Below are 12,168 nucleotides of genomic sequence, written 5' to 3'. Positions count from 1 at the left end.
CTGGTTATAAGCATTATGTTGTCCGGCTGACTTCACAGATGCAAGACTAGAGATGAGGCTGTTAGAACTGCCTCGCCTGCTCCTCTGGAAATAGGAGTAGCTTAAGCCCACATAACTGTATGGGCATGTGACAGCCCCCTCTAAGAAAGGCCTTTGCGCCTGGTTCAATGCTTTGCTGCTGTTGCTTTTTTTTTTTTTTTTTTTTGCACAGGTCTCACTGTCACCCAGGCTGGAGTACAGTGGCATGATCTCGGCTCACTGCAACCTCGCCTCCCGGGTTCAAGCGATTCTCCTGCCTCAGCCTCCCGAGTAGCTGAGATTAGAGGCGCACGCCATCACGCCCACCTAATTTTTGTAGTTTTAGTAGAGACGGGGGTTTCACTATGTTTGCCAGGCTGGTCTCGAACTCCTGACCTCAAGTGATCCTCACCGCCTTGGCCTCCCAGAGTATTGGGATTATAGGCATGAGCCACCGCGCCCGGCCCCTGCACTCCTAAAATTCTTAATTATTTTATCGTTGAACTTGTTTTGTAAGTAAAATCCCATGGTACAAAGGAGCATGAGCGTGAGCTGGAGCGATAAACCCGCAGCAGGGTGGGGGACTCCGGCCTGCGGGCAACGCAGGCAGGGCCTGCGCCTGAGCCATTATTCAGGCGCCCAGTGCGCATGCGCAAGCCTCGCCAGGGCGGAGAGGCCGGGATAGACCTCGGAATAGCTGTGGCCACTGTAGCAGCTGAAGGGCTGCGGGCGGGAGGAGGGCTGCGCGCGTGTGTCTTTGGAGTCCGTCCCTGCAGCGCCTTGCCCGCCCGTTGGTTCACACAGGGCAGACGTTGTCAGTAAATCATTACAGAACAGAAGCGTCCGCGTGGACATTGCCATCAAGCACACCAGGGGTTACTGGACTTATGCAATGAGTTTAGACTCTGGTTTTGAAAACTGCTGCAGCATTGCAAAAGTGAATATCCATCCACAGGCTTAGAAATAGAAATTGAAGGCCGGGCGCGGTGGCTCACGCCTGTAATCCCGGCACTTTGGGGCTGGCGGATCACCTGAGATCAGGAGTTCCAGGCCAGCCTGACCAATATGATGAAACCTTGCCTCTACTAAAAATACAAAAATTAGCCGGGCGTGGTGGCATGTGCCTGTAATCCCAGCTACTGGGGGGGGGGGGGGGGGGAGGTGGGGGGTGGGGACCGCGGGGAGAGGGTGGTGAGACAGGAGAATCGCTTGAACCTGGGAGGCAGAGGTTGCAGTTAGCTGAGATAGCGCCACAGCACTCCAGCCTGGGCAAAAAGAGCAAAACTCCGTCTCAAAAAAAAAAAAAAAAAAAAAAAAAAAAAAAAAAAAAAAAGAAAAGAAAAGAAAAGAAAGAAATAGAAATTAAATTTAAAGAGTGTAACATTCAACAGAAAACACTTTTCATATGATGCTTCGGATGAACCAGTAATTAGAGAGAAAGACAATTTTAAAATGGCTTTTGGCCGGACATGGTGGCTCACGCCTGTAATTTCAGCACTTTGGGAGGCTTAGGCCAGTAGATCACCTGAGGTCAGGAGTTCGAGAGCAGCCTGGCCAACACGTCGAAACTCCATCTCTACTAAAAAAAAACAAAAATTAAGACCGGGCGCGGTGGCTCACGCCTGTAATCCCAGCACCTTGGGAGGCCAAGGCAGGCGGATCACCAGGTCAGGAGATGGAGACCATCCTGGCCAACATTGTGAAACCTTGTCTCTACTAAAAATACAAAAATTAGCTGGGTGTGGTGGGGGGCGCCTGTAGTCCCAGCTACTCCGGAGCCTGAGGCAGGAGAATCGCTTGAACCTGGGAGGCGGAGGTTGCAGTGAGGCGAGATTGCGCCACTGCTCTCCAGCACGGCGACAGAGCTAGACTCCGTCTCAATAAATAAATAAATAAATAAATAAATGAAATTTAGAAATAAAACGGGGTTTTCCTAACGTGATGGTTATCCCAGTTACACTGATTTTATCTTTACAAGTTATATGAATGTATTAAATTATCATGTGCACTCTGAAAATGGGTACATCTATGACATATCAATGAAAACATTAAAAAATAGGTCAGACTCAGTGGCTCCCGCCTGTAATCCCAGCACTTTGGGAGGCCGAGGTGAGCGGATCACCTGAGGCCAGGAGTTGGAGACCATCCTGGTCAACATGGTGAAACCCTGTCTCTACTAAAAATGCAAAAATTACCCGGGTGTGGTGTGCTTCTATAATCTCAGCTACTCAAGGGGCTGAGGCAGGAGAATCACTTGACTCTGGGAGGCAGAAGTTGCAGTGAGCCGAGATAGCGCCACTGCACTCCAGCCTGGGTGACAGAGCAAGACTGTCTCAAAAAAAAAAAAAAAAAAAAAAAAAGAAGGCTGAGATGGGAGGATCACTTGAGCCGGGGAGGGTGAGGCTGCAGTGAGCTGTGATGGCACCACTGCACTCCAGTTTGGGTGCCAGAGGGGGGTCTTTGCAGATGTAGTCAAGTTAGGGATCTGGAGATGAGATCATCCTGCATTATCCAGGTGGGCCCTAAACCCAATGACAAGTGTTTATAAGAGAAAGAAGAGGAGGACCCAGACCAGGAGAAAGTCATGTGAAGATGGAGGCAGAGATTAGAATCCTGCAGCCACAAACCAAGGAATGCCTGGAGCTGCCAGAGGCTGAAAGAGGCAAAGAAGCATTCTTCCCTAGCACCTTTTGAGGGAGTACAGCCCTGTTAACACCTTCGTTTTGGACTTCTGGCCTCTGGAACTGTGAGAGAATACATTTCTGTTATTTTAAACCACCCACTTTGTAGAACTTTGTTACGGCAGCCTCAGGAAACTAACGCAGTCGTCTTGCAGAGCATAGTAAAGCTGAACTTCAGTGTTGGTAAATTCTTGTTAAGAGGATTTATTAGCCTGTTTTTTATGAAAACAACATTTTGGTGGCATCATTCAGAACAGTCCTGTGGCTCCTCCATCTTGCCACCAACGCTGTCTAACTCCCCGAATTCCCCACTTCTCCCTCCTACGTTTTATTCCCAGACCACTGATCTGAATAGAGAATGCACAGGTAATACCCAAGGTGACTCATTAGGAAGACAAATACCTAATTTAGAATTCCAACATCAGAAAACGTAAATCTAATGAAGGATGATTTTTACCCAAATGAACATCGGGAAGGTAATTACCGCTGTGATTTGGGGGTGAAGTAGCACGCTTTGTTTCCTCAAGGTGTTACTTCTCTGTATTAACAGAGCCACATCCAGGCCTTGGAATGCCTTGTTAAGAGAAGAAAATTCTCTTTCTTTCAAAGCTGCCAGGCATATGTTTCTTTATATTTTCCTTCTTTTAAGAAAGAAACAAAAACTGTTTTTTTTTTTTTTTTTTTTTTTTGAGACGGAGTCTTGCTCTCTCGCCCAGGCTGGAGTGCAGTGGCGTGATCTCCGCTCACTGCAAGCTCCGCCTCCCGGGTTCACGCCATTCACCTGCCTCAGCCCCCTGAGTAGCTGGGACTACAGGGGTCCACCACCGCGCCCGGCTAATTTTTTTTGTATTTTTAGTACAGACGGGGTTTCACCGTGGTCTCGATCTCCTGAACTCGTGATCCACCCGCCTCGGCCACCCAAAGTGCTGGGATTACAGGCGTGAGCCATCGCGCCCGGCCCCAACACTAAAAGGATGGACAAACAGATTGATATTTCTCTCCCAAATGCGGCAGTTACGAAGAATGAGGCAGATCTGCGTTTATTGAGTAGAAAAACAGAAAAAGCATATTTCAGAACAATGGGTATTTAGTCCTTGCATTTTTTCTCTTTTGTCTCCTAGCTTTAATAATTATCTTTATGTGGACAAATCTTATATGTATATCTTCAGCTTGGATCTCTTCCCTGAGCCCAGATTCTGCCCAACATCTCCACTATGAAGTCCAACAGGCATCTCAAACTTAATTTGTGTGGCTAGGCGCGGTGGCTCACGTCTGTAATCCCAGCACTTTGGGAGGTCAAGACAGGCAGCTCACGAGGTTAGGAGATCGAGACCATCCTGGCTAACACGGTGAAACCCCGTCTCTACTAAAAATACAAAAAATTAGCCGGGTGTGGTGGCAGGCGCCTGTAGTCCCAGCTACTGGGGAGGCTGAGGCGGGAGAATGGCGTGAACCTGGGAGGTGGAGCTTGCAGTGAGCCGAGATCGCGCCACTGCACTCCAGCCTGGGCGACAGAGCGAGACTCCATCTCAAAACACACACACACACAAAAACAACAACAACAAAAAACCCACTTAATTTGTGCAAAAACAAATTCGTGGCATTCCTCCCTACCTTGCTTCATCCATGACTTCCCTCAGTTAATGCCATTCTAATCTTCAGCTTCTCAGTCAAATATAAGTGAACAAGCAGGTAAGGAGGAAAAGAAAAAAGGCCTTAGAGTCATCCTTCTCTTGTCTCTTACCCTACATTGAATCCTTGAATGGGACCAGCCCTCACCATCTCTGTAGCTGTTGCAGGGCTCCTAACATCATCTCTCTGGCGTGATCACGGCTCACTGCAGCCTCAGTCTCCCTAGGCTCAGGTAATCCTCCCACCTCAGCCTCTTGAGAAGCTGGGGCTACTGGCATGCACCACCATACTTGTCTAATTTTTTTGTATTTTTGGTAGAGACAGGGTTGGCCAGACTGGTCTCAAACTCCTGGGCTCAAGTGATCCGCCTGCCTCGGACACTCAGAAAGCGCTGGGATTACAGGCATGGGCCACCATGCCCAGCCACACACTGATCTTTTTAAAACCTAAGACAGATCATGTCACTCTTCTGTTCAAAATCTTCTGTAGACATAAATGAAGACCAACTGAGAAAAGCAAAGGCTATTTATTCAGAGCTTGCTATAGCAAGGCAGTTAGCCACCATCACTTGTGTTTGCAGAGTCTCAAAGGCAGGTAGGGGAAACAGAAAAGCTTTATAGCAGAAAAAGGGAAGGCTTCAGGTCGGTCCTGAATGGAGGCTGCTGGCTTGGGAAAACTGTAGGTGACTAACTAGAAGGAAAGCACCCGATGTGATTGGTTAGGGGTGTGTATTTGACTTTTCTGCTTGGTCCTAAGTTGGAAGTGGGCATAAAAACCAGGGAAGCTGTCAGTTACTAATCAAGTTCTTCCTAGCCATTTTGGGCCAGTTGTTATAGCTGGTGTTGTTTAGCATCCTGAACTGTTTTAGAGATAGAGTGTGGCTTCTGCAAGTCTGAATTAAGCATGCTGGCTCCCTGTGCTGTTAATTGTAGATAAGGGATTGATTTTCTGGGCAGGTGGCTGCAGGTTGTCGGTCAGAGTTATAGTTTATTTATTTATTAGAGATGAGGTCTCTCAATGTTGCCCAAAGTGCTGAACTCAACTCCTGGGTTCAAGTGATCTTCCTGTCTCAGCCTCCTGAGTAGCTGGGTAGTCCCAGCTGTGGCACCAAGCACTGCTCAGAGTACTCTTTTTATTTGTATTATTATTAATTTATATATTTATCTGTTTTTGAACAAGGTTTTGCTCCATCACCCAGGCTGGAGTGCAGTGTGGCACAATCATAGCTCACTGCAGCCTCAAACTCCTGGGCTCAAACAATCCTCTTTCCTTAGCCTCCCAAGTAACTGGGACTACAGGTGTGCACTAACACACCCAACTAGTTTTAAACATTTTTTGTAGCTGGGCACAGTGGCTCATGCCTGTAATCCCAGCACTTTGGGAGGCCAAGGCGGGTGGATCACCTGAGGTCAGGAGTTTGAGAACAGCCTGGCCAACACAGTGAAATCCTGTCTGTACTAAAAATATAAAAAAATTAGCTGGGCATGGTGGCACACACCTGTAGTCCCAGCTACTCAGGAGTCTGAGGCACCAGAATCGCTTGAACCTGGGAGGCGGAGGTTGCAGAGAGCAGAGATCGTGCCGCTGCACTCCAGCCTGGGCGAAAGAGCAAGACTCTGTCTTGAAAAAACAAAACCAGGCCGGGCGCAGTGGCTCACGCCTGTAATCCCAGCACTTTGGGAGGCTGAGGCGGGTGAATCACGAGGTCAGGAGATCGAGACCATCTTGGCTAATGCGGTGAAACCCCGTCTCTACTAAAAATACAAAAAATAAGCCAGGCGTGGTGGTGGACGCCTGTAGTCCCAGCTACTCGGGAGGCTGAGGCAGTAGAATGGCGTGAACTCAGAAGGTGGAGCTTGCAGTGAGCCGAGATCACGCCACTGTACTCCAGCCTGGGCGACAGAGTGAGACTCTGCCTCAAAAACAAACAAACAAACAAACAAACCATTTTTTGTAGAGACGAGGTCTCGCTATGTTACCCGGGGTGGTCTCAAGCTCCTGAGCTCAAGCGATCCTCCCATCTTGGCCTCCCAAAGTGCTAGGCTTACAGGCATGGACTGCCACGCCTGGGCTTCTTGCTACCCCTTAACAATAAGGCAGCTCCTCCTCAGGCTTTCACAGTCAGCTCTTCTACTCCAATGCTTTTCCTTCAGGAAATCCCAAGGTCACTGTAGATAAATAAAATAGATTTTTAGAGCTCCTTTAAAATTTTTATTTCATTGTTTAAATTGACAGATAAAATTGTATTTATCATGTGTAGCATGATGTTCTGTATATATACATTGTGGAATGACAAGATCTAGCTAATTAACATATGCATTACCTCACATAGCTATCATTTTTGTGGCAAGAATGCATAACATCCACTCTGTTAGCATTTTTCAAGAATACATTATATTGTTATTAACTACAGGCACCATGGTGTATGGTGGAGCTCCTTGGAACATCTCTCAACACAGGCTGATGGCATAACAGCAATGAATGGACACAAAATTATGTGGTCTACATTTGTCATTCTCTGAAGGTCTGGCTAATAGATAAAATGTTGACTATCAGGGCAGAATTGAAGGGCTCCATTTATTTCAAAACATTCCCTAAGTAGATAGCTTTTTGACCGGCGTGGTGGCTCAGGCCTATAATTCCAGCAATTTGGGAGGTCGAGGTGGGTAGATTGTTTGAGCCCAGGAATTGGAGACCAGTCTGGTCAACATAGAGAGATCCTTCCCTTCTTCTCTCCCTTCCTTGCTTCATTTCTTTCTTTTTTAAAATTATTTTTATGGCTGGGCACGGTGACTCATGCCTGTAATCCCAGCACTTTAGGAAGCTGAGGTGAGCAGATCACCTGAGATCAGGACTCGAGACTAGCCTGGCCAACATGGTGAAACCCCATCTCTACTAAAACTACAAAAATTGGTCAGATATGGTGGTGGGAGCCTGTAATCCCAGCTACTTGGGAGGCTGAAGCAGGAGAATCACTTGAACCTGGGGAGCGGAGGTTGCAGTGAGCTGAGATCACACCACTGCACTCCAGCCTGTGCGACAGAACGAGACCCTATCTCAAAAAAAAAAAAAATATATATATATATATAATTATTATTATTATTATTATTTTGAGACAGAGTCTTACTCTGTCACCCAGGCTGGAGTGCAGTGGCACAATCTCGGCTCGCTGCAACCTCCGCCTCCTGGGTTCAAGCAGTTCTCCTGCCTCAGCCTCCTGAGTAGCTGGGATTACAGGCATGGGCCACCATGCCCGGCTAATTTTTGTATTTTTAGTAGAGACGGGGTTCCACCGTGTTGGCCAGGCTGGTCTCGAACTCCTGACCTCGTGACCCACCCGCCTCGGCCTCCCAAAGTGCTGGGATTACAGGCATGAGCCACCGTGCCTGGCCTATTATTTTTTTTTTTTAAAAAAAGATTTTGCTCATTCCATGCGAACCTGGTACCTCTCTTGTGAAGCTACAGCTGAGGAGACTCTGATGCTCGCCATAGCTGACGAAAAGCCCAAGGAAGGAGTCAAGGCTGAGAACCACAATCATATTAATTTAACGGTGGCGGGGCAAGATGGTTCTGTGATGCAGTTTAAGATTAAGAGGCATACACCACTTAGTAAACTAATGAAAGCCTATTGTGAAAGACAGGGATTGTCAATGAGGCAGAATAGATTACGATTCCACAGGTAACCAATCAATGAAACAGACACACCTGCACAGTTGGAAATGGAGGATGAAGATACAATTGATGTGTTCCAACAGCAGACGGGAGGTGTCTACTGAAAAAGGAACCTGCTTCTTTACTCCAGAACTCTGTTCTTTCAAGACCAAGATTACATTCTCAATTAGAAAACTGCAATTTGGTTCCACCACATCCTGACTACTACAGTATAGTTTTCTCTATTCTTTCATTTCCCCTTTTCCCATTCCTTTATTGTATGTAAAGTAATTGGTATATGTGCACAAGCATATTGCATTTTTTTTTTAACTAAACAGCCAATGGTATGTTTTGATTGACATCAAGTGGAGATGGAATGGGGAAAAATACTGATTCTGTGAAAATACCCCCTTTCTCCATTAGTGGCATGCTCATTCAGCTCTTTATATTCCAGTAATTTATTTTGCTCTCACTGTTTTAACAAAAAGTAAATAAATAAAAAATAAAAATCCTTGCATACCTTGTTCAATTGGAGAATTTTACTGTTTTTCATTTATCATTGTAAAACCAAGGACAATTTTATAACTTTTTTGTACGTAGCTGTTACATGTAGGGCAATCTGTCTTTAAGTAGGGATAAATTACTCTAAAACAAAAAAGAATCCTAGATAGTTTTCCCTTCAAGTCTTGTTGTTTAAATAAACTTCTTGTTTAAAAAAAATAAGTAAATAAAATAAAAAAGAGTTTTTACTAAGATGGGGGGCTTATCATGTTGCCCAGGCTTGTCTTGAGATCCTGGGCTCAAGTATGTTTTGTGGTTCATCCACATTCATGTATTGGTACTTCATGCTTTTTTCTTTCTTTCTTTCTTTTTTGGAGATGGAGTTTTGCTCTTGTTGCTCAGGCTGGAGTATAATGGCGCGATCTTGGCTCACTGCAACCTCTGCCTCCAGGATTCAAGCGATTCTTCTGCCTCAGCCTCCCGAGTAGCTGGGATTACAGGCATGTGCCACCATGCCCTGCTAAATTAAATTTTTAGCAGAGACAGGGTTTTGCCATTGTTGGTCAGTCTGGTCTCGAACTCCTGAGCTCAGGTGATCCACCCACCTCAGCCTCCCAAGTGCTGGGATTAAGGTGTGAGCTACCGTGCCCAGCCTACTTCATGCTTTTTTATGGCTAAGTAATATCTCAACGTGTGTATACCATGTTTTGTGTAACTGTTCATCCACGGTTGGACATTTGGGTTATTTTCATCTTTTAGCTCTTGTGAATAGTGCTGCTATGAATATTTGTGTATAAACATTTGTTTGAATCCCTGCTTTCAATTATTTTGGGTTTCAAGTAGAAATGGTGGGTCCTATGATGATTCTATAATTGCTTTTTAAGGAACAGATAAACTATTTTCCATAGTGGCTGCAGTATTTTACAGTCACACCAGCAATGTAAGAGGGAGGGGTCAAATAATAAATTTGCCAACATTTGTTATTTCCCACTTAAAAAAGTATAGCCATGCCGGGTGTGGTGGCTCACGCCTGTAATCCCAACACTTTGGGAGGCCAAGGCAGGCAGATCACCTGAGGTCAAGAGTTTGAAACCAGCCCGGCCAACATGATGAAACCCCGTCTCTCCTAAAAATACAAAAATTAGCCGGGTGTGCTGGTGGGAGCCTGTAATCCCAGCTACTCGGGAGGCTGAGGCAGGAGGATCACTTGGACCCTGGAGGCAGAGGTTGCAGTGAGCCAAGATGGCGCCATTGCATTCCAGCCTGGGTAATAGAGTGAGATTCTGTCTCAAAAAAAAAAAAAAAAATTATAGCCCTCCTAGTGGGCACGAAGTGCTATATCGCGGTTTTGACTAGTATATACCTAATGACTGATGATGAGAAACTATTATCTTCTTTGGAGAAATATTTAAGTCCTTTGCCCATTTTAAAAATTGCACTTTCTGCCGGGTGTGGTGCATCACGCCTGTAATCCCAGCACTTTGGTAGGCCAAGACGGGTGGATTACCTGAGGTCAGGAGTTCAGGACCAGCTTGGCCAACATGGTGAAACCCTGTCTCTACTAAAAAATACAAAAATTAGGCCGATTATGGTGGCTTACACCTGTAATCCCAGCACTTTGGGGGGCTGAGGCAGGCAGATCACAAGGTCAGGAGTTCAAGACCAGCCTGGCCAACATGGTGAAACCCCATCTCTACTAGAAATACAAAAATTAGCCAGGTGTGGTGGCATGCACCTGTAGTCCCAGCTACTTGGGAGACTGAGGCAGGAGAATTGCTTGAACCTGGGAGGCGGAAGTTGCAGAGAGACAACACTGCGCCATTGCACTTCAGCCTGGGCAAAAGAGTGAGACTCTGGGCCGGGCACGGTGGCTCATGACTGTAATCCCCGCACTGTGGGAGGTCGAGGTGGGTGGATCACCTGAGGTCAGTTTGAGACCCGCCTAACCAACATGGAGAAACTCTGTCTCTACTAAAAATACAAAATTAGCCAGGCGTGGTGGCGCATGCCTGTAATCCCAGCTACTTGGGAGGCTGAGGCAGGAGAATTGCTTGAACCCAGGAGGCGGAGGTTGCAGTGAGTTGAGATTTTTGTGCCATTGCACTCCAGCCTGGGCAACAAGAGAGAAGGAGAGAAGCTCCGTCTCAAAAAAAAAAAAAAAAAAAAAAAAAAGTGAGATTCTCTCTTAAAACAAAAACAAAACCAAAAACAAAATTAGTGACAAGAGTGAAACTCCATCTCAAAAATAAATAAATAAATAAATAAAATTGCACTTGTTTGTCTTTGTTGAACCACTGCATCTGTTTATTTCTGCTACACAACAATGATTAATACTTTTAATGGGCCGGGCGCAGTGGCTCTCATCTGTAATCCCAGCCCTCTGGGAGGCCGAGGTGGGTGGATCACGAGGTCAGGAGATCAAGACTATCCTGGCTAACATGGTGAAACCTCGTCTCTACTGAAAATACAAAAAATTAGCCGGGTGTGGTGGCGGGCACCTGTAGTCCCAGCTACTCAGGAGGCTGAGGCAGGAGAATGGCGTGAACCTGGGAGGCAGAGCTTGCAGTGAGCCGAGATCGCGCCACTGCACTCCAGCCTGGGCGACAGAGCGAGACTCCATCTCAAAAAAGAAAAAAAAAACCCACTTTTAATCATTACCCAGAAGCACACCCAGAAAGAATATATTGGAGTCACCATAATTTTGGTATTTGGAGATTATTGTCATATTTCAATTATTTGACAGTTAGTAATCCAATTATAATGAACATAACCATTAATGAGGCTATTTGATAGAGCATCTCATTCTTCAACATATTTCTTTCTTTCTTTTTTTTTTTTTTGAGACAGAGTCTCGCTGTGTTGCCCAGGCTGGAGTGCAGTGGTGCAATCTCAGCTCACTGCAATCTCAGCTCACTGCAACCTCCGCCTCCTGGGTTCAAGTAATTCTCTTGTCTCAGCCTCCCAAGTAGCTGGGACTACAGGCATGCACCACCACGCCTGGCTAATTTTTGAATTTTTATTAGGGTTTCACCATATTGGCCAGACTGGTCTCTAACTCCTGACCTCGTGATCCACCTGCCTTGGCCTCCCAAAGTGCTAGGATTACGGGTGTGAGCCACTGAGCCCAGCCTGTTTCTTTGAATTTTATTTCTTTTTGAGAAGGCGTCTCACTCTGTTGCCCAGGCTGGAGTGCAGTGGCGTGATCTCAGCTCACTGCAACCTCCACCTCCCAGGTTCAAGTAATTCTCTTGCCTCAGCCTCCTGAGTAGCTAGGATTACAGATGCCCACCACCATGCCCGACTAACTTTTGTATTTTTGGTAGAGATGGGGTTTCACCATTTTGGCCAGGCTGGTTTTGAACTCCTGACCTTAAGTGATCTGCCCACCTTGGCTTCCCAAAGTGCTGGGATTACAGGTGTGAGCCACTGCGTCTGGACTCTTCAACATATTTCATTCAGTAATAAAGTTTGCTAAGTAAATTGCTTTTCAGGTGCTATACCGTATGGATTTGCAGGAAAGAGTTTTGTATAGGCTGTCTGTCTAGTCACCCCGTATAACAACTAAAGCAAAGTTGGCTGCTTGGAAAAGTTTTTTTTCTTTTCTCACCAGAGGTTGAATGCTGGAAAAAGTTTTTAATTTTGACATTTTCCATCCTTGATTTTAAGCGTATTGAATAATAACTAT

The 12,168-nt window shown here is 46.0% G+C and overlaps 1 pseudogene; it reads left to right on the top strand.

The window, feature by feature from the left end:
- Positions 1-666: 666 nt before the first annotated feature.
- Positions 667-8,236, top strand: LOC100614731 (small ubiquitin-related modifier 2-like; annotated as a pseudogene).
- The last annotated feature ends 3,932 nt before the right edge of the window (positions 8,237-12,168 follow it).

The sequence above is a fragment of the Pan troglodytes genome, chromosome 7 (genome assembly GCF_028858775.2).
Source record: "Pan troglodytes isolate AG18354 chromosome 7, NHGRI_mPanTro3-v2.0_pri, whole genome shotgun sequence".
In the NCBI taxonomy this organism is placed as follows: domain Eukaryota; kingdom Metazoa; phylum Chordata; class Mammalia; order Primates; family Hominidae; genus Pan; species Pan troglodytes.
Note: the sequence above shows the minus strand (reverse complement) of the source record. Positions and strands in the feature narration are given on the sequence as shown.